Source organism: Amia ocellicauda, unplaced genomic scaffold (assembly GCF_036373705.1).
Source record: "Amia ocellicauda isolate fAmiCal2 unplaced genomic scaffold, fAmiCal2.hap1 HAP1_SCAFFOLD_114, whole genome shotgun sequence".
Classification (NCBI taxonomy): domain Eukaryota; kingdom Metazoa; phylum Chordata; class Actinopteri; order Amiiformes; family Amiidae; genus Amia; species Amia ocellicauda.
The window spans coordinates 62,539-84,893 of NW_027102679.1; the positions used below are offsets into that span (position 1 = coordinate 62,539).

The window sequence follows — 22,355 nt, forward strand, 5'->3', positions numbered from 1 at the left end:
AACAAAAAAATTCAAATTCAAAAAAGTTATAAATTGATTTGCATGTTAATGAGGGAAATAAGTATTTGATCCCCTATCAATCAGCAAGATTTCTGGCTCCCAGGTGTCTTTTATACAGGTAACGAGCTGAGATTAGGAGCACTCTCTTAAAGGGAGTACTCCTAATCTCAGCTCGTTACCTGTATAAAAGACACCTGTCCACAGAAGGAATCAAACAATCAGATTCCAAACTCTCCACCATGGCCAAGACCAAAGAGCTGTCCAAGGATGTCAGGGACAAGATTGTAGACCTACACAAGGCTGGAATGGGCTACAAGACCATCGCCAAGCAGCTTGGTGAGAAGGTGACAACAGTTGGTGCGATTATTCGCAAATGGAAGAAACACAAAATAACTGTCAGTCTCCCTCGGTCTGGGGCTCCATGCAAGATCTCACCTCGTGGAGTTTCAATGATCATGAGAACGGTGAGGAATCAGCCCAGAACTACACGGGAGGATCTTGTTAATGATCTCAAGGCAGCTGGGACCATAGTCACCAAGAAAACAATTGGTAACACACTACGCCGTGAAGGACTGAAATCCTGCAGCGCCCGCAAGACCCCCCTGCTCAAGAAAGCACATGTACAGGCCCGTCTGAAGTTTGCCAACATCTGAATGATTCAGAGGAGAACTAAGTGAAAGTTTTGTGGTCAGATGAGACCAAAATCAAGCTCTTTGGCATCAACTCATCTCGCCGTGTTTGTAGGAGGAGGAATGACCCCAAGAACACCATCCCCACCGTCAAACATGGAGGTGGAAACATTATGCTTTGGGGGTGTTTTTCTGCTAAGGGGACAGGACAACTGCACCGCATCAAAGGGACGATGGATGGGGCATGTACCGTCAAATCTTGGACGAGAACCTCCTTCCCTCAGCCAGGGCATTGAAAATGGGTCGTGGATGGTATTCCAGCATGACAATAACCCAAAACACACAGCCAAGGCAACAAAGGAGTGGCTCAAGAAGAAGCACATTAAGGTCCTGGAGTGGCCTAGCCAGTCTCCAGACCTTAATCCCATAGAAAATCTGTGGAGGGAGCTGAAGGTTTGAGGTGCCAAACGTCAGCCTCGAAACCTTAATGACTTGGAGAGGATCTGCAAAGAGGAGTGGGACAAAATCCCTCCTGAGATGTGTGCAAACCTGGGGGCCAACTACAAGAAACGTCTGACCTCTGTGATTGCCAACAAGGGTTTTGCCACCAAGTACTAAGTCGAAGGGGTCAAATACTTATTCCCCTCATTAACATGCAAATCAATTGATTACTTTTTTTAAATTCATTTTTCTTGATTTTTTTGTTGTTTTTCTGTCTCTCACTGTTAAAATACACCTACCATTAAAATTATAGACTGATCATTTCTTTGTCAATGGGCAAACATACAAAATCAGCAGGGGATCAAATACTCTTTTCCCCCCACTGTATATCTAAGCTGTCCTTCACCGCTTCAGGTTGACAAGTAATAAAAAGTCAGATCATTAGCATCAGCTGACACTTTGAGAGGAGAAGCAGTGGGCACAGAGGGCAGGGTCAGGCTGGTTAAATGGGTACACAACAGACAGAGCAGGGGTTCAATTGCTAGGGAATACAACATCCCAGAAAGAGGGTAACTCTGAAGAATCCCCGCTGTACTGGAAAATGTGTGTGTGTGTGTGTGTGTGCGTGTGTGTGTCTGCTTGTGTGCGTGTGTGTGTGCGTTTGTGCGTGCGTGTGTGTGTTTGTGTGTGTGCATGTGTGCGTTATAAGATTCCAGGATTCGTGATAAGGTGATACTATAAATTCACTTCGTAATTTGAAATGTATAAGTGTACCTTACGCTACACAACTTAGCTATTTATCTGGTTTAAGTGCTTCACTTCACATTTTTAATAACTTAGCTGTTTCTTGTTTTTCTAGTTTGCTAATGACACTCAATGAAAGATCACCTCTGTGTTGTCCATAAATGCAGGCATTTTGCTTCCTCCCACTGTACAGGTCCTGCAGGAGTTCAATAATCTACTGTATGAAAAACAAAACAAAAAAATGCCCAACATCAACGTTACATGTGCGTCTGTAATGCTTACAACACTCTAAAAGGCACAAAACATCCCTTTTGTTATATAAACATTAGCTTTTGTGTAACACTATTCAAGGAGTATGTCAGCAGCGCTGAGCCTGATGGGACGGCATTCCACACGCCTCCCACAGACATGTGCGTGTGCGCTGTAGAAATCGCAAAATAATCTGCTCTTCCACTGGTTTCTCTACCCAACCCCTATCATCCACGTGCAGGGAGCAGGCTGGGACCGGAGATTGGCGGTTAGTGACTTCTTGGCTTCAGAGAGCTCGGCAGAGAGGTCCGAGCCAGAATACGTGACTGGGCGTTTGGGGATGCTGCCAGTGCTCCGTGAATGGGGAAGAGTCGGGGTGAGGCGCTGTGGACCTGTGAGGTCTTCGATCCTGTGAGGATGTGGCGCGCCTGCCTGCTCCCCGCCGTGGCCGCTTGCTGGTACTGATCCACGGCAGTGATGTGGCACTGCTGCACCCTGAAGCCCGTCTCATAGCACTGCCCCAGATTGAACTGACTGTGGGGGTCCTGCAGTAAGGAGCACAGAGGCAGCTCAGGAAAAGCTGGCATTCACGAGGCACCACATACATATTTACACTACCATAACATGGCACATTATAATGGATTTTCTAGCAGTACTGTGGGGGTGGGGGGGGTTGGAAATTACACTTAGGATTGGTCCCCATTAAACATTCATTAACATTTCATTAAGGTTAGAATGGCATTTCTACCGATCTAACTGAATTGGGCGTAGATTCATACAGGCCTAGGTTGAAATGTTATAGTTGGTTAGGGCTGTTATAAGGGCTTAAAATGGTAATCTACTGATTTACTAATGAAGTATAGCATCTTTAAGTCTACATTAAGAACTTGCTGCACACAGCCTATGTTTACCATGCAAATTAGAGTTACAGTTGCAGAATTGCTATACAAATAGAAAATGAATAATGAATCCACCCCTGACAGAAGCTCACCCCACTCTTTGCAGCCATTCGCAGGAACTTAACCGCCTTGTTTGCGTCTCTGCGAGGCTCTCGAGAGGACAGTGCTCCGAGGTCAGCCTGGGCCTAGACAGATCAGAGAGAGACTTTCATTAGACCATGGAAACAGACACAAGCTTCCTCTTAGGCACAGCTAGCAAGCTATTTATTTAATATCGATATACATCTTTTTTAATTGTTTGGGTGTGAAATGCAAAAAATGAAGGTGTTTCCAGCAAATGTGAGAACAGATATCAAAATAAGTGGGAAATCATTTTGGTAAATACGAGTTAGAATGACATCACATCTTTAAATCATTGTTTACACTTCTGCACTTCTTTATTCATTCCTAAATGTTAAATAATTTGGGCATTTTATAAAAGGATCTAGAGAAAAGGTCAACCACTTACAAACTAAAAGACAAACCTCTCTCAGCCCAGCACCGGCTGCCTCTTCCAGCAGTGCAATGGCTTTATGAGTATCCAATCAAAATAATATGGCTACATGAACATACAGAAATAATCGTATATGATACAGTTGTTACCGGACTGCCACTTCAAGGCGGTGCAGACTGGGAAGGGGTGTGTGGTTTAATTAGGAAGTGAAGAGTAGTTTAGTGGGGGGGCTCTCTCTCTAACATGTGGCCAGGCAGATAGGGTTTTTTCATTCGCTGTATATGTGTGTGTATATGTTGTTGTTCGCGTGTCCTGTGAAGATTGTGAGGAAAGGGCTCTCTGGTGTTGTGTTTGGCACTGTTTTGGGGGAACTTTATTTTGAAATGTTATTGTTGTATTGTTATTTCCATTATCTCATTGAGATATAGGTGTCATCTGCAGGCCCCCATTTCTTGTATCTTCTCATTGTACTTTATTCTTAGTTCATTTAGTCTTAGTTTCTGTATGTGCATTTCTTTTCAGAGCAATAAATATTGACCTTTTTATAAAATTGCAATGTTGAATTGTGTCTGTGGGGCTTATTACCTCAGGAAGTGCAAGATACAGTGTGCTGTGTGTGCTACCCTGGCCCTTGGGATCTAGACTGGTGTTAAGGTCCCTAAATCCGTCTTAGTGTAAATGTCGGAAAGGTAACACAGTTCAGAAACAGAAGAGGATAACGATGAAGATTAAGATAATGATAGACAGCATCCGATAAGTAACAGTAAGTAACATCAATTTAAAACAGTTTCTCACATTCATTACTTTTCAGAAAACTGTGCATGATTTATTACAAAAAAGGTAGATTATCTGCATCCATTTACAGGTAGTTTACATATTAATCATTCACACTTTGCCAATTAATTGAAAATACATTGTGATATGAATTCAAATCTATTGTCAAGTGAAGACTCCTCTTTGCAGACTGTTTTATAAAGCCAAATCTCAAGTCAGTCGTATATAATGAAGATAATGATTTAAAACAGGATTTTAATTATTGTTCACAGTAGTTATGTTACAGGGTTTTAAGCTGTGCAGGCACAATCAGTCAGAGGATGCAGGATTCAACGGGATGCCAAATATGTCATAAAATCGGTACTTTCAAATTTACATTTCAACCACTGCACATATATATATATATATATACACATACATACATACATACACATACACACACACACACACACACACACATATATATAACTAGCAGAGGAGGAGTTGGGAAGAGGGGACAAGCAGCAGACTACTGATGCATTTAGCCAGGTCCCATTGCTAATATAGTGCATACGGATTATGATTATTATGAAAAGCCTATTAATATCTTTATATTTCTTAGCAGAAAAATAATTAGACATTTCCAAATGCTTTTACATACAATTATCTGTTTACACAGCTGTTTTTACTGGATACATATATTATCTTTTTTAATGGTACAGCACCTTCCTCAAGGGTGCAAGAGCAGTCCTGACCACTACTCCACTAGAGTTCATATTAAGAATCGAGAGGAAAACAAGATACATCATGGTCCAACTTGCAAAGCAGTGATTTTGACTTTCATGGAGTAGAAAGACTGCAGGTGCATCCACTTCTGTGGATCTGCATTGTTTCCTGAATTGTTACAACTTTACTATCGATCTATATTACCTTCTATAAGAAGGACAGACAACTCTAAATAGTTCATATAGTCTCAACACAATACATGCCCAATGTATTATATTTTTATAGGAAGATTTAAATGTAAATGTAAATGAAAATACAGAGCAATAGTCAAATAGCTAAAGGGTCACAGAATCCTTGGCTAAGATCAAAACCAGAGAATTCTTTCCTTGATTTTAAAATATTTTATTGTTAAAACAATCTGCTGCACGACCACAAACCTTGAAACCATCTCTGCTTTGCTTGTATACTGAAGTCAGATTCCTTATCCCAACTGTGTCCCGTGTCTGTATGAATACACCTGTTACCATTAAAACTTTACAAGAAAAATAACTAGCCTTGTACTTACCATCGCAATTTCTGAACCAGAAACAAAAACACCCACGGCATTATAATTTGGCGGGGGGGCATAGCTAATAAGCCTGATTCATCAGTGTTTTGTATTTCTAGTCTAGTCAAATCTAATAAGGGAAAACTAACTAGCTGTAAAACAAAACAACGCATTTTCCTTGAAGATCAAAAGGTTGACTTGATACATTTTTGCTAAATTCTTATTGTGGAGTGAAGCTGCAGTTTCTTTTGAAACAGTCACACTATTCCTGCAGAGAACAAGTCAAAGACAGGAAGACTGATGCTGATCAAATCTTCTCTCTGCTCTTCAATTCAAAGTCATTCTTCGACACATTTTCTGTTCACCCCCAAGCAAAGGAGATGAGAGAAGGCAGCTTATGGAGTTAAGCAAAGATTTGTCCACAATGCGGTGAGCAACACAGTACAAACTTGTACAAAGTAAACATCCAACACAATAAAGGAACAGTGGATGTGTGGAGTATTAATACAAATAAAAACAAAAACACACATCGCATTTTCAATTGTTCATCAACTGTGTTTTTAGAAATGTAAGAGGCACAACGACGCTAGATTTAGTGGCCGAGCACATTGCTTGTAAGAACATAAGAACGTTTACAAACGAGAGGGGGCCATTCGACCCATCGTGCTTGTTTGGTGTTCATTAATATCTAAGTGATCCAAGGATCCTATCCAGACTATTTTTAAATGTTCCCAAACTTTCAGCTTCAACCACATCGCTGGGTAGTTTATTCCAGATTGTGACTACTCTCTGTGTAAAGAAGTATCTCCTGTTTTCCGTTTTGAATGCCTTGAAGCCCAATTTCCATTTGTGTCCCGGGTGCTTGGATCAAGTCCCCACATAGTCTCCTCTGTTCCAGGGTGAAAAGGTTCAGTTCCCTCAGTCTCTCAGTTGGACTTTCCCTTCAGACCTGGAATAAGTCTGGTTGCTCTCCTCTGAACTGCCTCTAAAGCAGCGATATCCTTCTTGAAGTGTGGAGCCCAGAACTGTACACAGTATCCAGATGAGGTCTAACTAGTGCATTGTACAGTCTGAACATTACTGCCCTTGTGTTAAATTCTACACTTTTGACAATATACCCTAGCATTCTGTTTGCCTTTATTATTGCTTCCCACATTGCTTGGATGGAGAAAGTGAGGAGTCCACATAGACTCCTAGGTCTCTCTCATGCATTACTTCATCTAGATCTGTACCTCCCATAGTGTAATTATAGTGGACATTTTTGTTACCTGCATGTATTACCTTGCACTTGTCCACATTGAAGTGGAACTCCACTAACAACCTCACTCCAGTTAGAAGTGACTCCTCTAATTGACACCCTCTGTTTCCTATACATCAACCAGTTCATAATCCATCTACTTACATTACCCTGAATGCCTACAGCTTCCAATTTGAGGATCAGTCTTTGGTGTGGAACCTTATCAAAAGCTTTCTGGAAATCTAAGTATATCATATCATATCATATGCTTTCACGTGATCTACAGCTGCAGTTGCATGTTCAAAAAATTGGTATGATGTGATTGAGTGTTATTGTAGTGATGCTGTTCTATGCTGATAATCAGTTTGGGTATAGCACAACAAACTAACTGGGATTATAGAAACTAGTTTGGAAATAAACAGTCTAGATCAATGATTTTCAAACCTTTCTTTGAAGGCCCCTGTTCATGCAGTCCCTGGTGGCATTAGGAAAACTACCCTTAATACAGTGAGGGAAAAAAGTATTTGATCCCCTGCTGATTTTGTATGTTTGCCCACTAACAAAGAAATTATCAGTCTATAATTTTAATGGTAGGTGTATTTTAACAGTGAGAGACAGAATAACAACTAAAAAATCCAGAAAAATGCATTTCAAAAAAGTTATACATTGATTTGCATGTTAATGAGGGAAATAAGTATTTGATCCCCTATCAATCAGCAACATTTCTGGCTCCCAGGTGTCTTTTATACAGGTAACGAGCTGAGATTAGGAGCACTCTCTTAAAGGGAGTGCTCCTAATCTCAGCTCGTTACCTGTATAAAAGACACCTGTCCACAGAAGCAATCAATCAGTCAGATTCCAAACTCTCCACCACGGCCAAGACCAAAGAGCTGTCCAAGGATGTCAGGGACAAGATTGTAGACCTACACAAGGCTGGAATGGGCTACAAGACCATCGCCAAGCAGCTTGGTGAGAAGGTGACAATAGTTGGTGTGATTATTCGCAAATGGAAGAAACACAAAATAACTGTCAGTCTCCCTCGGTCTGGGGCTCCATGCAAGATCTCACCTCGTGGAGTTTCAATGATCATGAGAACGGTGAGGAATCAGCCCAGAACTACACGGGAGGATCTTGTTAATGATCTCAAGGCAGCTGGGACCATAGTCACCAAGAAAACAATTGGTAACACACTACGCCGTGAAGGACTGAAATCCTGCAGCGCCCACAAGGTCCCCCTGCTCAAGAAAGCACATGTACAGGCCCGTCTGAAGCTTGCCAATGAACATCTGAATGATTCAGAGGAGAACTGGGTGAAAGTGTTGTGGTCAGATGAGACCAAAATCAAGCTCTTTGGCATCAACTTAACTCGCCGTGTTTGGAGGAGGAGGAATGCTGCCTATGACCCCAAGAACACCATCCCCACCATCAAACATGGAGGTGGAAACATTATGCTTTGGGGGTGTTGTTCTGCTAAGGGGACAGGACAACTGCACTGCATCAAAGAGACGATGGACGGGGCCATGTACCATCAAATCTTGGGTGAGAACCTCCTTCCCTCAGCCAGGGCATTGAAAATGGGTCGTGGATGGGTATTCCAGCATGACAATAACCCAAAACACACAGCCAAGGCAACAAAGGAGTGGCTCAAGAAGAAGCACATTAAGGTCCTGGAGTGGCCTAGCCAGTCTCCAGACCTTAATCCCATAGAAAATCTGTGGAGGGAGCTGAAGGTTCGAGTTGCCAAACGTCAGCCTCGAAACCTTAATGACTTGGAGAGGATCTGCAAAGAGGAGTGGGACAAAATCCCTCCTGAGATGTGTGCAAACCTGGGGGCCAACTACAAGAAACGTCTGACCTCTGTGATTGCCAACAAGGGTTTTGCCACCAAGTACTAAGTCGAAGGGGTCAAATACTTATTTCCCTCATTAACATGCAAATCAATTTATAACTTTTTTGAAATGCGTTTTTCTGGATTGTTTTGTTGTTATTCTGTCTCTCACTGTTAAAATAAACCTACCATTAAAATTATAGACTGATCATTTCTTTGTCAATGGGCAAACATACAAAATCAGCAGGGGATCAAATACTTTATTCCCTCACTGTAACAATTCATAATTTCTGCTACAGAAAAACTACAGTGTATCTGTGAGCAGTTTAAACATTTCTAGAAAAGCACTCAACTCTGTTGGATTTTCAAAAGCTTGTGAAATAAAAGCGCTTTCTGTGTGGCAGTGGAATGATTCTCTAGATTCCCAGGCCAGCATTCCAATGTCTTTCCAAACTATTGAACAATAATAAGAGTAACACAGTCTTTTAGTCAAACAATCATTGCTTTATTGTAACCAAATGTTAAACTTGACAGATACATATACATATATATATATATATATGATATAGATATATAAATAAAACTCTTATTTTCTCTCATTTTCCAGTTCAGGAGGATTGATAGTTAGAACGACAACAATGAGATTGGTATGATGTGATTGAGTGTTATTGTCTGAGAGGTCACCTAGTGAACATAATGGTGGAGAGAATGGGATGCTACAATTCAAAATGAATGACATAACCGTTATGATGTTGAACTGGGCGGCGTTGTCATAAGGCGTGGAGGTAAGTGTCTGGGGTATTAAGGGTTCAATAAGTACAGGTGTCTTTATCAGTGAAGCTCACTGGACACATCTCATACTGTGTGATCTGTGCTCTGTGAATGGCCTTGTACTGGAGTAGGTGCATCTTGGTGAATGTTGACACAGAAAAGGTGTTGGAGCAAATCTGTGTCCAGAAGTTGTTATCAGTTGTAATTGTTAGGTCAGATTCCCACTGGGTGATTGGAAGATAAATAGCGGGATCTATATTCATTAGAAGTCTGTACCATTTTGAAAGCAAGATCAGGGGCATAGCCTGGATTTTAGGGCTCCATGAAAGAAAGAAAAAAGTGCCGTGAGGGGGGGTGCTGCCGAGGTGCGGTCCAAGTTCCAAGTTGCGGATCGCGGCATGGATAGGGAGAGGGGAAATCACAGGTCCCTGCTGCTTTATATTGTTAAAGCAAGGCTGTTTTTTAATGGATTTGGTCATGAATGGGAGGTGACCAACAAAACATTCTGATTGTTCAATATATATCCATGAATTGTGATTCAAATCAAATTGACATGAAAGAGCTCTGATAGCTTGGTTGAGATGTTGATACCGAGAGATGTGATATTAGCGGAGGATAAAGGGATTCTATTTCATAAAGGGATCTATTTTCATAAATACAGGTGATGATATGTGCCAGAAGTGCTGGTCTCTTGATCTCTATTTTTTTTTTCTTTTGTTTGATGAAAATGATATTATCTTCCCTCTCAGTACTACTTTAGCAGTTTCCCAAAGCAGTATTTGTTTCGTGATGCTCAGTATACCTGGTTAAAAAATATATTTTGGTTAATTTTGAGTGATCAGAATCTAATAAGTGTGTTTGCTGTAAAAGACAGGAATCTGTTTTGAGATTTTCAAGGTGGTTCATGACTGCTACTCTTTTGGACAGTACATCAATGCTACGAATATGCCAGCTAACAAATCGAATAGACACTTGATTGTCTAGATTAAGATGTGTAGCCTATATAGCAGCTGGGTGTGAGGGTTGTGTGTACAGTGGAAGTAAGGCAACTATGTGTAAATTGATAGCTGTGTGTGTGTGTGTGGTGTAATATTTTGGTGTATAGAAGATTATAGAAGGTGGTGTAATATTATAGATGGTGTAATAGTGTTGTGATGTGTAGGGGGGAGGGAGGTGGTTGGAGGCTGTGCTCCCTGTTGGGTAGAGGGTGAATGATTTCAGGTGTGGGATGTTAGGAGATAATGAGGTGTCTATAAAAGTTGGGACTGGTTTAGAAGAAGGGAGACGAGACTGGGCTGACGAGAGCGTGCAGGGAAAGGTGCCGGGACAAGAACTTGATTACGACTGCAAGGGAGCAAGAGAGCATCAGGAAAGGAGACTAGAGGCTCTGAAATCAGCGACTAGACTGGAATGTACTGGACTGTGGCGAAGAGGAGCTGCAATTCCGACTTTGCTATAACTCTGCAGCGTCAGCAAGATAAGTGGGGTCTCGGGCCACTGTTTGCTTGTTTCTCCCCTTTAGAGCAGTTAGAGTGGAGTGGGGGGGTTAGACAGGGACTAACTAAGGGTGCTTCCTGTGGCTTCTTTGCATCATTCACTGTCCAGTCTGTCACAAGGGAAAACTGTACTGCATTGGGGTGGGCTGGGACATTACTTTTACGTGTAGCCTGTTTACATATTGTGTGGGCTGAAGGATGAAGGACGGTCTTCCTCCTCTTCTTCGCTGCCAGTCTGCTGAGGCTGCACTGGCTCGCTGGGCCCTTCGTGGTCTGGAGGGGGGCCCAGCTCCACTCGGGGCCGGCAAGGTCACCACCACATGCCCCCGGGTCTTCACACCTCTCCCACTGAGTCCAACACCTCACAGGCAGCCATCTGTCCTTCTGGCTCCTTACATTTCAGAAGCTAGGTCAGCGAGGTGTGGTCCATCCAGAACCTGAACCTGGTCCAGACCTTTTATGTAAGTACATAGTTACTGGGGCAGGAGGACATCGCCGAAACCCTTTTGCTGCCTCCAGCTCTAGAAGCATGTCTCCAAGCTCTCTCAGCTTCTGATGGTCTTTGTTTGTTATTTTTGGAAAATGTTCAGTTTTCTTCAGAAGTGCATATTCGATAACTTCTGGTGCACCACTGCAGTCTTCCAGTCTCTGCCATACCATCGCGAGCCCTGCTGTTGCATTGTGAACATGCACTGATCTGATTCTCCTGGCCTGCTCAGATGACTCGGGCTCGAGCCATTTGGAGAGGAGGTCTAGCTCTTCTCTGGCTGTAAGATTTAAGTATTGGGTGCTGCTATGGAAGTATAACTTCCAGGCCCATTCGTTTTCTGGGAGGTCGTCAAATTTCAGAAGGCCAGAACTCACCATTTGACGACGTATCCGGTATTTCGTTATGTCTGTAGCTCCTGCTGTAGCAGGTGAATATTCTTTGGGAGCAGCAGCAGAGCGTGGTTGTGGCTGGTGAGACAGCAGGGGAGTTTGATCGGACCCTCTCTGGCTGTGTGGTTGTTCTCCTACACTGCTAATCTTTCCTTTGTAGCCTAGAATGTTGTTCTGATGAAGGGAGATTATGTCACTTTTCTGCAGGTTTCCTGAAGGACCAACAGACAGGTCACGGGTTATCTCTCTGCAGTGTCTGATGGCCGAAGAGGTTGGATGCTGATGTGCAGAATGGATCCACTCCTCGTGTAGCTGGGCCCACCGTGTAGTCAGTGTTTTTAGTGTTCTGCCCTCACAATGCGTCTGAAGTACAAGGCTTGGCAGACAGTGAACAGCTTCTCAATACAGAATCAGGAGGCAGGAGCGCTTGTACTCTGAAATCCGTGTTAGAAAATGATCCGCACACACAGACGATTACAAATGTAGACAGATAGATTTCAATCACGAGCTAACAGGAAAAAAGGGTCTAGCTAGACTCAAACCACTTCTACTGTCACTTTGTTTTAAAGAGTATTAAAATAAATCAATATACAACTGTTTGCATATACAAGGCAATCATATGCATAGAACATCGTAAAATATAAAAACATAGACATTACAAAAAAACAGGCTATAATTATTTAAAAACGACAGTTTACTTACAGACTTCTCTTTCCAAGGCCTGTAATATAAGAAAAGGTGGAGCTCATTCTCGCTGCTTCTCTTCAGATTCGTTTATAGCAGAAGGAGTCCTGCACTGGAAGTTAGCGGGATCCGCTGCAGTAGTAAAGTGTAGTGTAAAGAAACAAAACAATATAATACTATGTACAGACATATATACAGCTGTCAGAACAAGGGGGAAAACTCACATTTCTTGCCGTGAGGTGGGGGGGCCTTTTCACTGGTCACTCGAAGGCTGATCTGACATCCCATCGGCAAATGGGGCAGGATGTGTTGTCCTGGAGGAGAAGAAATCAAAACAAAATTAACTTCAAAATGTCTCAATGTGTAAATCCACTGATTTGACTGCAATAAAACAGATCTCCTAGGATTAAACGATTGGCAATGGAAATCGTGTGTTTTTCTCACTCAACAGCAATACTAATTAATGATGTTGCTTGATGTGGAAACAATATGAATTTCAGTTATCAGTGCAGCTGACACAGCACACACAACTGACATTATAAATCACACAGGAGCAACCAGTCGTCATTTCCAAACATTCCTGACCTCTTATCCTCTCATCACTTTGAGTGAAGCTCGTACACCACCAGTAGGAAGCGTTGGTGGTGAGGTTCTGCCTGGCCATGAATCTCCCCGCAGAGTTGTAGGTGTTCCCACGGGCGGGACGGCAACGTGAGGGGCTGCATTGGGGCCTGGACAGGCGGTCCAGTTTTCCACGGAGCAGACGTGGTGTGCAGTCCCTGACCATAGCCTCAATATCCTGGTCAATGCCTGGCCACCACATCAGGTCTCTTGATCTCTGCTTGATTGTGAGGACACGCGCACACAAGCTGCCTGGAACAACAGTGCACAGCCCCCTGGAGACACAGATATCTCACCCTTGCAAACGGAGCCAGCTCCTCCTGGCCATCCTGTGCGTATGTAGGTGTGGAGAGCTGTCAGGACAGGGTCCCTCTCTGATTCACTTTTCAGCTCCTCTTTCGCAGGCTCAGATGCAGGCAAGGGCCTCTCCCTCGCCAACAGAATAGCGCTGCTTCGTGGGGGTCAGGGCCTTGGAGGCGAAGGCTATTGGTCGTTCCCCTCCATCCTGCGGCAGAGACAGAACTGCTCCCACCACCCCAGCTGAGGCGTCACATGAGACCACAGTAGGGCTGAATGGGTCAAAATGGGCCAGGACAGGAGGCGTGGTGAGCTGTGCTTTGAGCGCACAGACCGCTGCCGTGCAGGCTGGGGTCCAGTTCCACGGCTCCTCCTTCTTAAGGAGCTGGCGAAGGGGTGCTGTAGTCTGGGAATATTGAGGCAGAAATCGGAGGTAGAAGGCAGTAATCCACAGGAACGAGGCCACTTGGGAGGCAGAGGTGGGTTCTGGGATGTTGTGGATTGCCTCTATGTTTCACATGAGAGGCACAATCCCTTTGGCAGTCAGTTGAAAACCCACAAAGTCAATGGCTGGTGCTGCAAATGTACACATCTCCCCATTGAGCGTCAGATGGTCTTCCTGGAGAGCGGTGAAAAGCCAGTGGAGATGTTCATTGTGGGCAGAGAGGTCAGGGGCATGGACCAGAATGTCATCCAGAAACACTGCGACCCCTTGGATCCCTGCCAGGACAGTGGTCATCACCTTCTGGAAACAGCTGGGGGCAGAGCTAAGCCCAAAGGGCATTCGTGTATACCTGAACACCTTGCGTGTGTGACAAGAGCTGTGAGATCTCGGCTGGCCAGGTGGAGGGGCACCTGGAGATAGCCCTGACGCAAGTCGAGCTTACTCCTCCGCTGTGGGCAAAGGGTATCTGTCTGGGATGACTGCCTTGATGACAGAGCGCAGATCAACACAGATGCGGAGCCCCCCGGACTTCTTTGTGGCGATGGCCAAGTTGGAGATCTAGGGTGCAGCATATACTGGCTGAATTATCCCTGATGATAAGCTGATCGCGTACGATCTGGTCCGAAGCACCCCGTAGTGGCACGATCTAGCCACATCCCTGAGGTTAGTCACGTAGCTTTGAATGGACTCACCCGGCCGCTGATGCCGTTTCCGTAGCTTGTATCACCGAAGGAGCACCCGCTGTCTCCCGGTGAAGTGCTGCCGTAGCAGGCTGACTGCCTCTTCCAATGTCTCAGCAGTGCCCAGGGTTCTTGGTGTGGGTGTCTTTTACCTAAAGTGTTTATTAGTTGTTGCTGTTATTTCAATGTGCACAGTGCACTATTTACTTTTGTATTGATTACTTAATCTATGGTTCCAACATGCACAGTGTATGTTTAAGTGCAATAAGTGTTCTGAGATGTGCACGATTTCAATGTCCGTGTATGGGGAACACTCACATTTCTTGTTGTGAGGTGGGGGGGCCTCTTCACCGGTCACTCGAAGGCTGATCTGACGTCCCATAGGCAAATGGGGCAGGATGTGTTGTCCTGGAGGAAAAGAATTCAATCAAAACAAAATTAACTTCAAAACCACTTTTACTGTCACTTTGTTTTAAATAGTATTAAAATAAATCAATATACAACTGTTTGCATATACAAGGCAATCATATGCATAGAACATCGTAAAATATAAAAATATAGACATTACAAAAAAACGTCAGCTAATTTGAATGACAGACGGCTATTGCGCTAACACTTCCTATAACGGTCCTCAGCATAAATTCATGTATTGTCATGGTAACCATACACACTAAATAAACATTAAAATGTGAAACTAACGTGAAACAGCACTTGAATCAGTGAAAACAGGCTATAATTATTTAAAAACGACAGTTTACTTACAGACTTCTCTTTCCAAGGCCTGTTATATAAGAAAAGGTGGAGCTCATTCTCGCTGCTTCTCTTCAGATTCGTTTATAGCAGAAGGAGTCCTGCACTGGAAGTTAGCGGGATCCGCTGCAGTAGTAAAGTGTAGTGTAAAGAAACAAAACAATATAATACTATGTACAGACATATATACAGCTGTCAGAACAACGGGGAAAACTCACATTTCTTGCCGTGAGGTGGGGGGGCCTTTTCACTGGTCACTCGAAGGCTGATCTGACATCCCATCGGCAAATGGGGCAGGATGTGTTGTCCTGGAGGAGAAGAAATCAAAACAAAATTAACTTCAAAATGTCTCAAAGTGTAAATCCACTGATTTGACTGCAATAAAACAGATCTCCTAGGATTAAACGATTGGCAATGGAAATCGTGTGTTTTTCTCACTCAACAGCAATACTAATTAATGATGTTGCTTGATGTGGAAACAATATGAATTTCAGTTATCAGTGCAGCTGACACAGCACACACAACTGACATTATAAATCACACAGGAGCAACCAGTCGTCATTTCCAAACATTCCTGACCTCTTATCCTCTCATCACTTTGAGTGAAGCTCGTACACCACCAGTAGGAAGCGTTGGTGGTGAGGTTCTGCCTGGCCATGAATCTCCCCGCAGAGTTGTAGGTGTTCCCACGGGCGGGACGGCAACGTGAGGGGCTGCATTGGGGCCTGGACAGGCGGTCCAGTTTTCCACGGAGCAGACGTGGTGTGCAGTCCCTGACCATAGCCTCAATATCCTGGTCAATGCCTGGCCACCACATCAGGTCTCTTGATCTCTGCTTGATTGTGAGGACACGCGCACACAAGCTGCCTGGAACAACAGTGCACAGCCCCCTGGAGACACAGATATCTCACCCTTGCAAACGGAGCCAGCTCCTCCTGGCCATCCTGTGCGTATGTAGGTGTGGAGAGCTGTCAGGACAGGGTCCCTCTCTGATTCACTTTTCAGCTCCTCTTTCGCAGGCTCAGATGCAGGCAAGGGCCTCTCCCTCGCCAACAAAATAGCGCTGCTTCGTGGGGGTCAGGGCCTTGGAGGCGAAGGCTATTGGTCGTTCCCCTCCATCCTGCGGCAGAGACAGAACTGCTCCCACCACCCCAGCTGAGGCGTCACATGAGACCACAGTAGGGCTGAATGGGTCAAAATGGGCCAGGACAGGAGGCGTGGTGAGCTGTGCTTTGAGCGCACAGACCGCTGCCGTGCAGGCTGGGGTCCAGTTCCACGGCTCCTCCTTCTTAAGGAGCTGGCGAAGGGGTGCTGTAGTCTGGGAATATTGAGGCAGAAATCGGAGGTAGAAGGCAGTAATCCACAGGAACGAGGCCACTTGGGAGGCAGAGGTGGGTTCTGGGATGTTGTGGATTGCGTGTGTGGCAAGAGCTGTGAGATCTCGGCTGGCCAGGTGGAGGGGCACCTGGAGATAGCCCTGACGCAAGTCGAGCTTACTCCTCCGCTGTGGGCAAAGGGTATCTGTCTGGGATGACTGCCTTGATGACAGAGCGCAGATCAACACAGATGCGGAGCCCCCCGGACTTCTTTGTGGCGATGGCCAAGTTGGAGATCTAGGGTGCAGCATATACTGGCTGAATTATCCCTGATGATAAGCTGATCGCGTACGATCTGGTCCGAAGCACCCCGTAGTGGCACGATCTAGCCACATCCCTGAGGTTAGTCACGTAGCTTTGAATGGACTCACCCGGCCGCTGATGCCGTTTCCGTAGCTTGTATCACCGAAGGAGCACCCGCTGTCTCCCGGTGAAGTGCTGCCGTAGCAGGCTGACTGCCTCTTCCAATGTCTCAGCAGTGCCCAGGGTTCTTGGTGTGGGTGTCTTTTACCTAAAGTGTTTATTAGTTGTTGCTGTTATTTCAATGTGCACAGTGCACTATTTACTTTTGTATTGATTACTTAATCTATGGTTCCAACATGCACAGTGTATGTTTAAGTGCAATAAGTGTTCTGAGATGTGCACGATTTCAATGTCCGTGTATGGGGAACACTCACATTTCTTGTTGTGAGGTGGGGGGGCCTCTTCACCGGTCACTCGAAGGCTGATCTGACGTCCCATAGGCAAATGGGGCAGGATGTGTTGTCCTGGAGGAAAAGAATTCAATCAAAACAAAATTAACTTCAAAACCACTTTTACTGTCACTTTGTTTTAAATAGTATTAAAATAAATCAATATACAACTGTTTGCATATACAAGGCAATCATCTGCATAGAACATCGTAAAATATAAAAATATAGACATTACAAAAAAACGTCAGCTAATTTGAATGACAGACGGCTATTGCGCTAACACTTCCTATAACGGTCCTCAGCATAAATTCATGTATTGTCATGGTAACCATACACACTAAATAAACATTAAAATGTGAAACTAACGTGAAACAGCACTTGAATCAGTGAAAACAGGCTATAATTATTTAAAAACGACAGTTTACTTACAGACTTCTCTTTCCAAGGCCTGTTATATAAGAAAAGGTGGAGCTCATTCTCGCTGCTTCTCTTCAGATTCGTTTATAGCAGAAGGAGTCCTGCACTGGAAGTTAGCGGGATCCGCTGCAGTAGTAAAGTGTAGTGTAAAGAAACAAAACAATATAATACTATGTACAGACATATATACAGCTGTCAGAACAAGGGGGAACACTCACATTTCTTGCCGTGAGGTGGGGGGGCCTCTTCACTGGTCACTCGAAGGCTGATCTGACATCCCATCGGCAAATGGGGCAGGATGTGTTGTCCTGGAGGAGAAGAAATCAATCAAAACAAAATTAGTAGTGTCATCCTGTGCAGAGAGCAGTGAATAAAACCCGCCACCCGCCAAACTTTTTAATTACCTGGATCAAAGTGTTTCAGAATTATAATATGACAGAAAAGGAAAGAGGAGCAACAAACACATGAATACACACACAGCCAGCTATTGCTCTTTATTCTGTACTCACTGGAACTCGAAAGCACAGTTGTGTTTCTGAACGCAGAGCGTCAGTGTGAGTGTGGTGTGGAGAGGAAAAGTCAATCGTTTAGACAAGTATATTGTATAAATTAGCTATAGATAGTTCTTATACATTTTGTATTTCGCGGTTGTGACCGGAAAACATTGCCACAAGGACGCTAATGTTAAGGCATTTTCATTGCAGCTCACATTGCAAAACTGCAATTGATGAAAATGTATAAAAAATTTAAAATAAAAACTTATTGGTCAGTCATTTACATCTGTAATTGCAAAATATTCCATTATGAAGCAAATAGTCAGAACCTTTATAGTTAATTTGAAATTGTGACAATAAACAGTTGTGATAATGTTGGGAAACAATAATACAAGAGTCTGACACGATGCGTGCGAGTTGACAGGTCTGCTATTATTATGCCATTTCCATACGGCTTCTAATAATGTAGATATTTATTTAACAAAGTGGTTGTGTTAGAGAAGTATTCATCAATTGCATCAATTACAACGTATTCATTTGTGTTGAAACGATTTGCGATAGAGACACGCATTTTCTGCTGCGTAGCGGAGATTCTGCTGAAGAGAAACGTGCGGTTTGTTTACAGTGCGTCTTTGCTGGCGTGCGGTATTGACCACTGGAAACAACATCACTGTCTGTCATCATTCCTAGAGATGATATATTTTTTACCCAGCCACAGACCGTGACTCTATGAATATCTAGCCAATCCAATGAAATCCTTTTAATGACGTGCAGAAACCCAGAGAAGGGAGTAGCACTGAAGAGGAAGAGGAGTATGAAGAGCAATAATGTGTCACCATATAACACCCCTTCTCATGTGTTGGTTTAGTGCGTTTATACAGATCCCCATTAGCTACCATGTTATTGCACATGTGATTGATTCATTTGAAAACGATGCTCCTGCCTCTACTAGCAAGTGTTATAATTCAAAACAATGCAATGATTTGATCAAAGACCTTATAACACTTGCAAATAGAAACTGTGTGGGAGCATCTTTTTCTATCCAGATCCTTTTCCCTCACAAACACACCTGTCTAGTCTATACAGGTGTGCAATTAGCTTTTGTTATGGTGATTGGTTAATTACCTGAATAAATGCAACGTCTTAACATGTTCACCACACATTTACGCACCCTCTTGCATTTTTGCTGAGGTTTTCCTTTGGCTGGTAAAAATACCAAGAGGCTGGTAAGTCTTTTCCTTCTACCAGACACAGTGGCTAGTGGCCAAAATAGTTAATTTTATCCCCTGGCAGAGAGTCATCGTATTTTTAAGGCACGCTCTACCGTGAAGTACAGTTGCAGTGAAATCAATCCCAGTACTCTGTATCCAACAAAACAGACAGTCTAGGAATGAAGGGAGGGCTCACCTCTAGCCAGCGATCCACGCACTGCACGTGGTAGTCGTGTAGGCAGGGCAGGGTCCTCAGCTCCTCGTCCTCGTCGAAGTCCATCAGGCACACTTGACATCTGAAATACAGAACAGTATTGGACACAGCTCAGCCAGGGGACCAAACTCTGCTTAATTACGTACAACACATACTTGGTAGAACTGTGTGTATATTAATTCCAGCATATTAGATTGGGACCAGAGAAATGTGCCCATATAAGCTTATAACTACATTATTGCGATGCTCTCTTAGGTCAGTCTAAGCTGAGATTGTATTTTGGAGCAACATCTACAAACAGGGACTCCCAGGTCACTGGTCTCACAACTCTGCCTCTAGAAACAGATGCCTGGAAGTGAGTTTCATTAGATTTCACTGCGTCTAGAGACCCACGGTGAGGAGAACTTGCTCTGACTCAGCAATAGGCTCTAGGAGGGCAACTCACGCTGTCTTCCCTCCACTGTGGGCCGGATCGAACCGCTTGGTGGGCAGGAGTTCAATCTGCGATGCGTTCAGTCCCTCGTCTCCAAAGGCACCACCAGGTTCCAGATCGTCGTCTGAGCAGGAACAAGAGCACAAAGCCTGGTTTAAAGCACTGCGGGTTTGTAAAGCAAAGCGAAAAACAGCACACAGCAATATCTGAAATTACCCATAAAACAAGAATAAACTACAAATCTGCGGGGACCCTGCTCTAAAACATCTGTCTGACTCAGACACATCTCTGGCCTAAACCACCTGCTGAGAAACCACTTCTTACCCACGGGCAGGAATTCCCACTCCTGTACCCCAGGATCCTCTCCATCATTTGCTACAGGAACCAGGAGATACTGATCATGACCTCCCAGCTCCTGTCCGTCAGCTCCCACTGTGACCAGGAGATACTGATCATGACCCTCCAGCTCCTGTCCGTCAGCTCCCACAGTGACCAGGAGATACTGATCATGACCCTCCAGCTCCTGTCCGTCAGCTCCCACAGTGACCAGGAGATAGTCCTCATGTTCCCCAGGCTCTGGCGCATCGCCTTCTGATGAAGGGTCCACACTAACCTGAGAGGAGGGGCGGGAGGAGACAGGCGAGGTAGGGGGGTCCTGTCCGGGTTGTGCGCTCTGAGAGCTGCTCTGCTGCTGCTGCTGCTGCTGCTGCTGCTCTCTGTCCAGCTGTGGAAAACAACACATACATCAGCAAGCGCTACAGCACGAAACTGAGTTGTTCTCAGCGCCACCAGAAGGGGCACTGAATTGCTGAGCCAGGCACTGAGGATGGCAGCACTGACAGGACCTGTGTAGCGGCCACAAGCATCACAGCGCCTGCAGCAACGCCACTGACCTGCAGACGCTCTTCCTCCGTCTGAGCAGCGCGCACCACTGCCACAAACACCACATCTTCATCATCTTCAACCTCCTCCGCTTGTCCTACTTCCACCAGGAGGGGATCGCTGCTCCTGTGGAAGAAATCAGAGAAAGAGGGCAAGAGAGAGGGAGACAGAGAGTAGGAGGGAAAGAGGGAGGGAGAGAGGGAGTGAGAGGGTGAGAAAGAGGGAGATGTGGAGGTGGAGGGAGAGGGAGAGGGAGAGGTGGAGGGGTAGGGGGAGGGACAGGGGGAGGGAAAGGTGGAGGTGGAGGGAGAGGGAGAGGTGGAGGTGTAGGGGGAGGGGCAGGGGGAGGGAAAGGTGGAGGTGGAGGGAGAGGAAGAGGGAGAGGTGGAGGTGTAGGGGGAGGGACAGGGGGAGGGAAAGGTGGAGGTGGAGGGAGAGGAAGAGGGAGAGGTGGAGGTGTAGGGGCAGGGACAGGGGGAGGGAAAGGTGGAGGTGGAGGGAGAGGGAGAGGGAGAGGTGGAGGTGTAGGGGGAGGGACAGGGGGAGGGAAAGGTGGAGGTGGAGGGAGAGGAAGAGGGAGAGGTGGAGGTGTAGGGGGGGGGACAGGGGGAGGGAAAGGTGGAGGTGGAGGGGGAGGGACAGGGGGAGGGAAAGGTGGAGTTGGAGGGAGAGGGAGAGGTGGAGGTGTAGGGGGAGGGGCAGGGGGAGGGAAAGGTGGAGGTGGAGGGAGAGGAAGAGGGAGAGGTGGAGGTGTAGGGGGAGGGAAAGGTGGAGGTGGAGGGAGAGGGAGAGGGAGAGGTGTAGGGGGAGGGACAGGGGGAGGGAAAGGTGGAGGTGGAGGGAGAGGGAGAGGTGGAGGTGTAGGGGGAGGGACAGGGGGAGGGAAAGGTGGAGGTGGAGGGAGAGGGAGAGGTGGAGGTGTAGGGGGAGGGGCAGGGGGAGGGAAAGGTGGAGGTGGAGGGAGAGGAAGAGGGAGAGGTGGAGGTGTAGGGGGAGGGACAGGGGGAGGGAAAGGTGGAGGTGGAGGGAGAGGAAGAGGGAGAGGTGGAGGTGTAGGGGGAGGGACAGGGGGAGGGAAAGGTGGAGGTGGAGGGAGAGGGAGAGGTGGAGGTGTAGGGGGAGGGAAAAGTGGAGGGGGAGGGAGAGGGAGAGGGGGAGAAAGCAGGGGCCGAGGTGGACAGGTCCGGTGTGGATGGTGCAGATTGAGCACTGGTCTCTCCACGGTCCGTCCTGTCTGCCTTCTGGCGCTTCCGCTTCTGTCATGTTGATTGTTTGAAAGAGAAGGAGAAGGAAATGGAAAAGCACACATTTAAAGTGTCCCATTAAAGCAGCTACATTTGTATGCTGTTGTTTTTCTCCAGCTGTGGGGTTTAATGTTGTTTAAACACTAGAAGAGCCGAGCCGGTCAATTTGACCGATTTGGTTATTCAAATTTGAATTACTGTGTTCCTAAATACACAGCGCATA

At 45.4% G+C, this 22,355-nt stretch overlaps 2 long non-coding RNA genes across 2 annotated transcripts; both read right to left on the bottom strand.

The window, feature by feature from the left end:
• Nucleotides 1–1,453: 1,453 nt before the first annotated feature.
• Nucleotides 1,454–17,774, bottom strand: LOC136721327 (uncharacterized). Its single transcript, XR_010805886.1, has 7 exons — nt 17,667–17,774; nt 17,223–17,312; nt 16,917–17,056; nt 15,388–15,477; nt 15,182–15,295; nt 3,055–3,147; nt 1,454–2,608 (listed from the first exon to the last, which is right to left on the bottom strand). It is a non-coding gene; the product is annotated as an uncharacterized LOC136721327 (long non-coding RNA).
• Nucleotides 9,183–14,565, bottom strand: LOC136721325 (uncharacterized). Its single transcript, XR_010805885.1, has 4 exons — nt 14,432–14,565; nt 12,601–12,690; nt 12,395–12,508; nt 9,183–12,126 (listed from the first exon to the last, which is right to left on the bottom strand). It is a non-coding gene; the product is annotated as an uncharacterized LOC136721325 (long non-coding RNA).
• Nucleotides 17,775–22,355: the final 4,581 nt, after the last annotated feature.